The sequence below is a fragment of the Benincasa hispida genome, chromosome 7 (assembly GCF_009727055.1).
Source record: "Benincasa hispida cultivar B227 chromosome 7, ASM972705v1, whole genome shotgun sequence".
NCBI lineage: Eukaryota > Viridiplantae > Streptophyta > Magnoliopsida > Cucurbitales > Cucurbitaceae > Benincasa > Benincasa hispida.
In genome coordinates this window covers 14,292,267-14,303,868 of record NC_052355.1, presented here as the reverse complement: position 1 = coordinate 14,303,868, position 11,602 = coordinate 14,292,267, and positions in this window count along the sequence as shown.

The window sequence follows — 11,602 nt, the reverse complement described above, 5'->3', positions numbered from 1 at the left end:
CTGATATTCGTAGCTGTATAAATGAAATCCACTATGAACCCCGAATCCCAATTTTACACTTAAGTGTGTTTTCTTATTTAAATTGTTTTAATTTTCCACTTAATTATGTGTCTCTATTTAAATTTGTATAAATAAGTTGAGTAGGTTGATGAGAAAGTTAGTATGAAATGGTAAAGAAGGATGGGGATTTGAAAAGAAAAAAAATATGGAATTGAGTTGGGAAAGTTGGGGAAAAATCATAAGTAGGTTGAGCTAGTGTGGAATAATATGGAAATTGAGTTTGTGAAATTTTGGCTAAATATAGAGAAGTTATGTGAAATGCGTTATGGCTAAAGGACTGAGAAAATTATGGAACTTATGTGAAACGGAAAAATATGGGAAATTACTTTGGAAAAATTTGGAAAATCCGTGTAAAAGTATCATCAAAGTGGTGAGCAAACGTGTACGGAGAACAACGTTCGCAGTAGCTAAGAGCGAGATTGTTGAGAGCGAGATCATTGAGATCGAGACCAGCGAGATTAGAGAGGAAATGGGAGAGAGCGAGATTGGATAGAAGATGGGAGAGAGCGAGACCAGCGAGAAAGCTGGAGAGAGCAAGAGTGGAGAGAGCAAGACCAGCGAGAAAGCTGGAGATAGCGAGAAAGGAGAGAAAAGTTAAAGCTGGAGAGAGCGAGAGCGAGAGCAAGATTGAAGAGAGCAGAACCAGCGAGATTGCTGGAGAGAGCGAGAGTGAAAAGAACGAGACTAGCGAGAAAGTGGGAGAGAGCGACACTGTCGAGAGTGGAGAGAGCGACACTGCTGAGAGCGAAAAGAGCGAGAGCGCCTATGCGTTAGCCTTGCTTTGTCCAATTCGAACGTCACGCCCACGCCTCGCCTATGCATTGAACGGCTGAGCAAGCTTCTGGGCGATGTATTTGGACGCGTTGGGGTGAAGTATGCATTTAAAAATCCTAATTTGAATACAAACAAAGCTTGAAGACGTAAGGGCAAACGTCAATTAAAATCTAGGTGTCCGATTAAGAGACATTCTTAAACCCTAGGAAACTGTGTTGGATGCGTTTGGGGAAGAACACATTGAACCAAGGTGAAGTCAGCTTACGTTGATAAAGGGAGGATTAAACATTTGGCCATGCAGCCAAGTAGGTGCTGTCAATCCCACGAGCAATTTGAATGCCTATAAATAGGGAGTTGGGATTTCATTTTCAAATCACACAAAAATCATAAATTTCGTAGAGAAAGTAGAGGGCAGTGAGCGTTCAGAGGAATGTGTCAACTTTAGACGAGAAGATCTTCCAATATACTCATGCGTTTGGAGTGATTTCAAAGCCATCTGAAAGGTCTGGAAGTCTAGTTTTCAGAGTAGGGCTGCCGGAGGAAAAGACTTAAAGGACCTGGGTTGGAGGTTGAGAAGAAAGCAAAAGGGTCAGACTGTTAGATCAGTCTTGAAGATTTTGAGATTCCGTCCAAACCACGAGGAATTCGGAGCTGAAAGTTTAGGGTAAGATTTCTAAGACATTTTAGAATAAGTTTGTAGAAGGAAGTATTTCCAAATAAGGTTCGAAACTATAAGTAATCTAAGTTGTAAATTGAATCTGGATTCTAGGGGTGAAAAAGGGACCTGAGGAGCTACTAGAGTGAAAAGTTCCTAAGAGTTCGAGGTGAGTGGTAAAATGTTTTCGAACTAAAACATTTTTAAACTGTTTTGATTACAAACGTTTTACAGAAAGCATGTTTGCGAAAATAATTCTCATGCCTATTAGTTTTATAAAGTGGTTTCCAAGCAAGTTTGAATTGTGATTTGAACGCATGCATATTGTTGAAAAACTATTTACATATGTTGATTTTATCCAGCATGCGTTACCATCTTTAAAGTAATGTTGTATATGTGTTATACTATACATGCTTTAAAGAGAAAAGTTGTTTATAAATAGTTTTAGTAAAATGCGATGCCGAAGTACAAGGAGAAGGCATCCACCCAACTAGATACTGAAGTACAAGAATAAGGTATCTATTGGTACGGAAGTACGTTTGAGAAGGTACCAAGCCAACGGGATACTGAAGTACGTTGGAGAAGGTATCCTAGTAGCTCGATACTGAAGTACAAGGAGAAGGTATCTGAGCAGTAGTACCTAATGTGGCCACAGGTGAATAAAGTCAAAGATTGAGCAAAAAGGTTCTCTCTGGACTAGTAGTTGGTGTTGGGATTATTTTACCAATTATACGGTACTCTTATTTGAGAAATGATTTTACTGTTTTATGTTTAAAACAACTTTATATAATTTACGCTTGGAAAATATTTATGCTGCAAAAGTTTATATTTCAGATAAAACTATTTTCTAAAATTATGCACGAGAATTTACAATGTTTTCTCAGTCACTCACTGGGCGTAAGCTCACCCCGTTTTCAAATATTTTTGTTTTTTCCCCCCTACAGGTAGCGGTCAAATCTTCTGAAGACAGCTCAGTATCTGCTCTGCCACTAAAGGACTAAAAGACTTGTAACCGTTTGCTAGGTGGTTATTGTTAATATTGTACACATGTTACTATTGTTCATATAGGGACTAGAGTTTGTGGGTTTTGGGACTTGTAAATCTAATGTTGTAAATACTTTAAACATATTAAGTTTCTAAGTTAATAAATTGTAGGCCTAAAGACGTCCCGTTGCATATGAATTATAATTGGTATCAGAGTTATTCCACAAGAGTTATTAGGCAGTAAGTATCAGCCCAAGGGTTGGTAACTGCTGCAGTCACACCTTTCTCTAGGCTAAGAAGGTGGTCTGGGGCAGGGTGTGACATCCACATCTGCCCATTTGACATCAAATTTACCGGTGACATAGTCCTTGTATGTATCTTCATCCTCCCATGGTAAGGCAACCTCCAGAAGTGTCTTATTCTTTATTCGTTTAAATACCCACCACAAGCATTAAGATGACTCTGCCAAATAAAATGAGACATTAAGTAACGAAATATACCATAGTAAAATGACTCTGCACGAAAAAATATATCAAAATTTACCGTTACACCAATTGGCAAAATGGCGAACTTGTGCATGGACATGTCAGGCCGAGTGTAAAATTTTTCTTTCATAAAATAAAAGAAAGTATTTATGGTCGGCACAAAAAATTACTATGTCAATAAAAGTACAAGATATCCAACTGTAAAGAAGTCAAGTCTAGGAAACTTACATCACACTCGACCCACGAACTCGGGGAAATCAATTCCTTGAAGAATTGCTTGGCAAGTGCTTTAAAGAAATTCTCTCGAACCTCGTTGTCATTATTCTCGTCTGAGATCCAGCCCATCATTTCTATAACGATATTGTGTGGAACGTCATGTGCTACGTTGTATGCGACAATCGCTCTAGATAGCGACGTAGCTACACTTGGGAGAGGATGCTTAACCACATTTTTCTTCTTTACTTGAGCTAGAGGTGTATATTTATCAACAACTTTCCTCTTACGAGTAGTTCTTTCGAGTTTATTCCTACATAAACAGGTAACAAAAAGTTACTCATTAAGAAATATAAAAAGATAACAAAGATTACTTATTAATAAATTACTCACTAGTGTAACTTCTTCTGTGGTCGTAACAATACCAAAAGTGTCGGCCCTAGGATGTTAGACATGTCGGCCTCCGTATGTGGCATGGTGAGTAAGGCAGACATGTTGGGCTCTATTTGTGGGACGTTGGCCTCTATAGGTTTGACATCAGTTGGTGATGTTGTGGTGGTATCGGCTCTAGAGGGGACATAGAAGTAGGTGAAGTGGTGATATTTTGAGGCTCTACAAGGGGGATGGGAGTATCAGNATTTTGAGGCTCTACAAGGGGGATGGGAGTATCAGAGGCAGTCACATTAATGGTATTGGAATCCCAAGATGGGATGGGTGACCTTGTCGTCTCCTCATTCACCGTGGAACCCTTCAATTAGTAAAGTAAAATGATGAGTTCACGAACACGTAAAAGCTAAATATGTAAAGACATAAAATGATAGTAAATGCAAACCTTGCACATAGACTGCAACAGTGACAAGATGGCCGATAATTGTCCTTTCATATCTGTCATGTTTTCCTCCATATTGGATATATGACTATTTAAACTCGATATACGGCCATCCAACCTCGATAGTGAGCTCTCAATGGTCACAGGTACGAATAAATAGAATCGTTGGGATTGGCTGCCTTCTTGCGGGCAGCACATTTAGAACACTTCTTATCCATAAATCGCTCTCTATGAAAGTTCGCAAGCTGGACATCAGGTGGGTTCAACTCGTCCTCATCGCATATGTCCCCCACCACATCATGGAACATATCATCATTAGATGTGTATGTCCCTCCTTGCACACTTCCACATTCAGTATCCTCGTGCTCAGAATGCTCGTGTTCATCCCCTCCCTCCACTCTTCCACATTCATCATTGTCATCTCCATGATGTTTATCACCATCACTTTCACTTTCAGAACTACCCCCACTACTCGATCGATGCCACTTTCAGCACTATCATCATCAGCACCAGATCAAATATAGGTCATTGTTCACTGGGGTATCCCGAAACTCTCTCTCAGCGTCTGTCATGACAATACCCTCTTTAACCTTTATCTACATTGACTACTCAGTAAAGTGGTTATTGTTAATTTAACAACCAAATAAACATATTATGCATAGAGTAAACATACATTGTTAGACTCGAATATCTCTTTCTCGAGTATTTTGAAGGACAATGAGTGGGAGCATGACCATTGGACATATCGAATCGAAATAAGATCTCAGATTGACATCTTGATACAGTGATTTACCATAATAATAAATAGAGTCAATTTGAAGGACAATGAGTGGGAGCATGACCATCGTAATATGCAAGGCAAAGCCACCTTACTCCTTCACTCTGCAATGTTCCCAGCTATCGATGCAGCTAGGATCTCGTACGTCCATAACTAAATAAAATTTAACATATATTAAGAACAATAGTACTGTTAGTTCAAACAAAACGATTATTTTGTTAAGCAAATTTACCTGGAACGCTTGTGGAAATCCACGCAAAGAGTACTTCACAACGTAATTATTTCTTTTCACCTTCGTCTTGTATAGACTACTCTTATCATTCAATGCAATCTTTAGGGCATCTAGTGTCCTCTCCCAAATAATGGTACACCAATCAAGACTGTTGTAATACCCTATGTTTTGAACGTTCTTAAAGCATTTGAGGTCCAGTGCATTTTTCTATTTGTTCTTTCCCATCATTGCTACCTCAGTATAGTAGACTATTGTGATCTTCACAGCATCCTCATCATTTCGAAACTCCAACTCCTTGTATTTTTCTTGAAGTAGACGGACATGTAAGGCGTCCTTCGTCACTCGATTACCAAAATACTTGATTGCTAGTTCATATGAGGATTGCTCATTCTGATCAACTCGTGTTGGGGATCGCCACAAACCAATCATCAACAAAAAATCATCCTTCGAAAAAGTGACGACCTTTCTATAAACAGAGAATCACATTGAGTCAGATCTCGTCCTCTTCACTTCTCTCAGCAACATATGATGGATAATTAGGTTGTTAAACACCATGTCAACGTCTACAAATCACCCAAAAACTGTTCTCTTGAACATGTCTAACTGCCTTGGGGTATGTTTCTCCTTCACAATGTTGTTTGGATTAGCAATGTGGGCCGAGCTCATTACTTGATTGGGAAATTGGCTGGCTACGGGTATTCCAAAACGTGTTACTATTTTAAATCACTTCTGCATGAAATAAAGATTCAATCAGTAAACTCCTTCACAAAAAAAAAAAAATTGTAAAAAAACATTTTGTTTAAATCTCACTGGTATCACTTTCGCTGGTATCGCTCTCTCCGGTGTCGCTCTCTCTGGTATCGCTTTCTCTGGTGTCGCTCTGATGTAGCTCTCTCTAGTAACTCTCACTTATATTTCTCAAATTCTTTCTTTTTACTCGTCTTCAACCAAGAACACATCGAAAACCAGAGAAACAAACAAAAAAAAAACAAACCATAGGTTCACAGTATTTCTAAACCCCTAAACGACCACCCTTTCTGGTGTCACTCTCTCTAGTATCGCTTTACTGATTTCATTACCACTTATCTTGCTCACAAACTCTTTCTACTTATCTTCAACCATAGAACACATCGAAAACGGAAAAAACAAACAAAAAAAAAAAACCATAGGTTCACAGTATTTTTAAACCAAGAACAACCCACAAAGCCCCATTACCGATTAGTTTAATATATTTCCAGGCACATATTCAAAGATTTACCGATCAGATTTGATTTAGTGAGTTGGCTCATAAGAACCAAGAATACAATTCTAAGAGGAAAGTCTAGAAAAATCAAGAACATGAGTAGAAGTTACTCCTTCTATGCATAATATTTCTTTACAAAATCTGCATTTAATGAGTTGGGCGAAGCATTCTCATCTATATTTGTCAGAATCAAGGCCCCTCCTCAGAGAATGCCTTTTTCACCATATATAGTCCTTCATAATTAGGAGTCCACTTTCCTCTATGATCTTTTTGAAATAGCAGGATCCTTTTTAACACCAAATCTCCCTCTTGGAAGCAACGACATCGAACCTTTCTATCATATGCACATGTCATTTTCTTTTAATATAGTTGTCCTTGCCATAACGCAACCATTCTTCTTTCTTCTATGAGATTTAACTGCTCATATATCGCTTGAGTCGACTATGCTTCTTCTAGCTCTACTTCTTGAATTACTTTAAGGGATGGCACCTTGACCTCAATGGGCGAGATAACCTCCAAACCTGTCTCTTATACACATCTAGATGTGTATAAGAGACAGCCCACATAGAGAAAGGCCACGGGGCCATTAGCACATGTAGAGGGGAAGCTGGAGTATGTACTTTATCTGCATATATCTGGCATTTGTGGCATTTTCTTGCATATTTGATGCAATCTGATCCCATGGTCAACCAATAGTAACCAGTACCTAAAACTTGTCTTGCCATCATGTGCCCATTTATGTGTGTCCCACAAACTCGTTCATGAACTTCTTCTAGAATTCTCTTGGCCTCCGAAGCATCAACACATCTTAAGAGGTTCATATCATAATTTCTCTTGTACAACACCTCTCCATTAAGAAAGAAACTCATGGCCAACTTTTTAATAGTGCACTTACTATTTTTCGATGCTCCTAGGGATATTCTCGACATGTGATGTAGTGCTTAATGTCATGGTACCAACACTTCCTGTCAGGTTCCTGCTCGATGGTCATGCAGTATGCCGGTGAATCACGCTTCTCAATACTTATAGGTTGAATTTCTTCATTATAAGCCAAATTAAACATGGCAGATAAAGTGGCCAATGCAAGCAACCTGGTTATTTTCGCACGAGACATGCTCGAACGTGATTGACTCAAAAGCTTGGGCCAATTCTTGGATATATTTATTATAAGGAATCAACTTAGAGTCTTTTGTCTCCCACTGCCCATTTAATTGATACACTTGAAGGAACTCGATATGAAGAGATCCATGAGCGGAAGCAGATCAGATTGAAAACACAAATTTACAGTAAACATACAAATTATGCATTCTAAGAAAAATTACAGCATGCTTTTTAAACAAGAAATATAGTTCAAGAGATTATACCTTTGAAGAATGCTTCTTCTCGTAAATCCCTCGACCTGTCACAAAATTGAACACAACAACCTTGAAGACTTTCTTCAAGAATCTCACAAACCTAAAGGAAGACACCACCACTTAAAACCTTCGGTATACTCGGGGTGAGAACCCAAGAGTTGTGGGCTCTGAATATTTTGGTTATAAGGGATTTTGAGTTCTGGGGAGGAAGACGATTGAAGAAGAAACACTATCGCATATAGAAGCTTCTTAACCGTGTAGTCTTCTGTCCTTGTCGTGTAGATTACTCACAAGTCTGTATCGTATCTCAGAAAAGCAAAACCATTTTTCCTTTATTCCAAAATGTCATAAAAAACTGCATAACCACCCACTAAAGTGGTTTGAGAGAAAAAGGGATTATTATTCAAAATAATAAATTATAAATATGATAACCAACTTATCATATTAGATTTATAACCTATACTTTAATATTGCATCATATACAATATAAACTATAGTTCTTTTTTCTCTATTTATGGCATTTAATATAAATCATATTTATATTGAATTTAACAAACTATGAATCTCATTCATAAAAAATATATTTGAATCACATTCAAATATTTATTCGTTCAATTAAAGTATAATATATCAAATACATTATGTTAATTATATCATATATAATTGAATTCCTTATTATTAATTTGAACAATTCAAATTAACCCAAAAATTGATTTTCAACTAAATTCTTTTGAGCTACCAAGGGGACCTTATGGACCTATAGCTTGAAGCTCAAATGGTATGTGAATAATTAATTAAAATCTTTAATTACATTATCCACCATCCGTTAACTGTCGGACACTCCACTAAAGACTGACAACTGCATTCTTTGCACTACAAATATATTTATGTGTCTATTAAATATAACCAATCAATAGTACGATGACCCTTCTCAAATTACTCGTAAGTACAACTGGGCCAGATTACTGTTTTGCCCCTGTAGTTATATCTAACTTCTTATGTACCACTGATTCCTCTGATGAACAATAGATCATAGTCCCACTATGACTAAACCCCTCTTAGACCAGAAGAAGGTGTGACGCCACATTGTTCAAGACTCGGAATCAACCCTTAAGGGAGCAATTTATCTACTTACCCCTACTTCGGGGAAGGAGTGAATTTCATCCTGTGTAGTTAAATTCCCAACTTCCCAATCAGACGAATCCTTTTATCTAGGGGCATTACCTTTCCCACACTCATTGCAGGGAACTATACCCACTCTTTTCTTACCAATGTTCTAACTAATCACAACGAGGGCAACTCTTTTTACCCCTAGTCATGCATAACTATTACAAATTTATATTTTTCATCGTTTCATTTTTTTCATTCTTTTCTTTTGAGCTATATACACACACACACACACACATACACACACATATATATATATGTATACACATACACACATATCTCTACACGAATGATTTGGGTCACATCGGTTGTAACTCTAATAAAGTGGGTCGTATCCATAGTGTTACAGCAAAAGACACCCAACCTTATCTATATACTATAGCCCCATTAGGTTATTACTTGAACATTATCCATGGGTATGTCAACTACATATTTTTTAAGTCTTATGAAATAACCTTGCATTTTTACTATAATAGACAACTCATTATCGTATATTTAAAATAATCAACTATTATGTCAAATAACTAATTAACTACGAGGCTTTAGGGTATATATCCCAAAAGAATTCTGGCCTGAATCCTGGGTCTGAGGCATTACACTTTTTCAAAACCCACACAAGTAAGAAAAGTTTCTCAAAAAGTAAAAAAATTGTTCCCCTTGTAAGCGAAGGCAAGAATCGGGAAAGAGATTCGAAGGACAAAACAAGATATATTTGATATATGTTTGAATTTATAGAAATAAACTAAGTTATATTTCATAAATGTGTGATGTATCGTCTTAAATATCATAAAATATATGATTTATATTTACATTTTTCACAATATTTATAAACAAGCCAAAAAGTAAACTATGGTAAATGCGATGTGTATTTATATTTTTCAATACATTACCAGTATATTCGACATATACTTGAGATCTCAATAAAGTGGTGATGAGTATGAAAGAAAATAAATGAAATATCCTAAAACTAAGAAAACATTAATTTGAAATATCTTATATTAAATGAATATCAATCGAAATTAATAAATAATAAAAATGAAGTAAAAAAATCGAAGATGATGTTAATAAATAAAGAATTAAATATTTCAAAAACTTGAAAATTAATGGTAATAAGGTTAAATTAGTCAAAAATTAAAGCTAAAAACTCTTAACAAAATAATCCAAGATCAAGGACACAGAGAATTTTCCATATAAAAAATCTTTAAATTAAACTTCTGAATTGCTCATATTGTCAATGAAGTGATCATACAATACATTTGGAACAACACATCTTAAAATGGTACTCCATAATATCCAATAAAGGAAAAATTAAAGAGAGACTGAAAAGTAGGACTTAGGTTACATTTTCGTTTATTTATTATTAAATAAGTGTCTTTTATATGAAGAATTTAGTTTCTATATTCATGTAACTTGAATGCGAAAATCCCTTGAACGTCTATTTAATTGGTAATTGAATTGGCAAGATCCAGTACAAGAAAAGTTACTGGTGCAAGCAATTTTTGCCGGTAAAAAATGATTTATAGCAACGTATTGAAAAAGCTGTCGCAATAAATCTTTATTACCAACATATTTTAAAACCACGTCACAATGCCACTGGATATTAAAAAATTTTAGCAACATACCGACTTGTCAGTGAATGTATAAAAAAGATTTATTTTTATAAAATACTTTTAGGGGCTGTTTGGATTGAGGTTTTCACAATGTCCAGGAATTAATGATGTCTGGAAATTATATGTCTGATAATAAAAAAATTGAGATTGTACCTATCAAGCATTTGTTGAAATGTCTTGAATCTGTTTGTTGGCACTTCGAACAACCAAGTACGCTTAAATTATTACACGATTTAAGTCTGGAAATTATATGTCTGATAATAAAAAACTGAAATCTCGCTTCTCTATCTCTATGTTCCTTTTTTTTTTGTGTTCTTTAATTGTCGATTTCGTAATAATACGATCGCTGAGCTCCCCTATACGATCGCTAGGTAATAAAATGCTATACGATCCCCTACCCAATGTTATACGATCGCCTACCAAATGTTATACGATTGCTTATCAAATGCTACACGATCGCTGAGCTCAATTACACGATCGCTGAGCTCTGCTACACGATCGCTTAATTCTACCCAATGCTAGAATTCTTTTCTATCAAAAGAATTCTAGTTTGTTCTAATGTATTGGATTATATTAAGTGTTGAAAAATATGTGACTAATTTTAAATAGTGTTTTTCTTTTTTTAGGGACTAAAAACAAAATATTCTAGGTATGAAGCAAGTTATAAAAAGACTAAAGAATCAAAGGCTCAGTTTGCTTGCTTGAGCTCAAGTTGGGTGTGATCAAGCCGATGAATTTATTAGAAAAAAGCTAGGTGTGGTGAAACTGACGATGGGACTTCATGAAATATTTAAGCTCAAATGGACAATTATTTAGGGTCAACAAGTAATTTTAAGGTTTTAGAATCTTGTACTTATTATAGTTTCCAATTTTGTTTATATTTGTAAGTTGAATATAGCTTGTGGAGGAACAAATAATTAGTTATTATTATGCTTGTTGAAAGTTGTGTATACAAATTTCTTATTACTTTTATTATATCCATATAAATATTTGTTAGTTAACCTTTTTCAATGTCGATCAGTACCCTTATAATTTTGGTTTTTGGCTAACATTATAGCCTAGTTTTGTACTAGTGATAACAGGTTTATATATTAAATTAAATATTATTTTTTAATTAATGAAATACTTTTACCGACACTTATATATGTTGCAAAAGATACTTCAATCACCATTGATTCACTTTTAGCAACAATCTTATATTTTACTAAAACTTAACT